This window comes from Pristiophorus japonicus, chromosome 7 (assembly GCF_044704955.1).
Source record: "Pristiophorus japonicus isolate sPriJap1 chromosome 7, sPriJap1.hap1, whole genome shotgun sequence".
Classification (NCBI taxonomy): Eukaryota; Metazoa; Chordata; class Chondrichthyes; family Pristiophoridae; genus Pristiophorus; species Pristiophorus japonicus.
Genome location: NC_091983.1, coordinates 192592447 through 192593299, shown reverse-complemented (window position 1 = coordinate 192593299; position 853 = coordinate 192592447).

The window sequence follows — 853 nt, the reverse complement described above, 5'->3', positions numbered from 1 at the left end:
CAGCTCCAGATTACAACCATGGCTGCTCCGAAGCACCATTTTCTGAAACAGCAAGTGGACTCTGGCTACCTGCATCATCAAAGTGCCTCCAATGTGAATAGAATAGGATGAAGTACCTTGTACTGAAAATACTATGCTTTCTTTCTCCTATAAGGAGTCTATGTTCAAGTCATTAGACATAAGGCCTTATTGCCAGCAGCCATGATGCTATAATTTAGGGGTTTTAATTAGGGCTACAGTAGCATAGTGGTTATGTTACTGGACTAGTAATCCAGAGGACTGGACTAATAATCCGGAGACATGAGCTCAAATCCTACCATAGCAGCAGGGGAAATTTAAATTCTATAATTAAATAAATCAGGAATTAAAAAGCTAGTATCAATAATGATGACCATGAAACTACTGGATTGTTGGAAAAACCCAAATGGTTCACTAATATTCTTTAAGGAAGGAAATCTGCTGCCCTTACCTGGTCTGGCCTATATGTGACTCCAGACCCACAGCAATGTGAATGATAACTGCTCTCTGAAATGGCCTAGCAAGCCACTCAGTACCTTCACCATATGGATTGCAGCGGTTCAATAAGGCGGATCACCACCACCTTCTCAAAGGCAATTCAGGAGGGGCAATAAATGTTGGCCTTGTCAGCGACGCCTGCATCCAGTGAACAAATAAATAAAACATTTGAGGGACTCCAATCATACTTGGCTCAGGATTACGGGCAGCTCCATGGCATCATACGTGCAATCCATAATACACTCTGGGAAAGGCCAAACCGTTGTTGCTGTTGCTACTGGTTTTGGCCTTTGCTGAGCTAAATGAACCCGTGTGCTTCCCACTAAATGCCTACTGT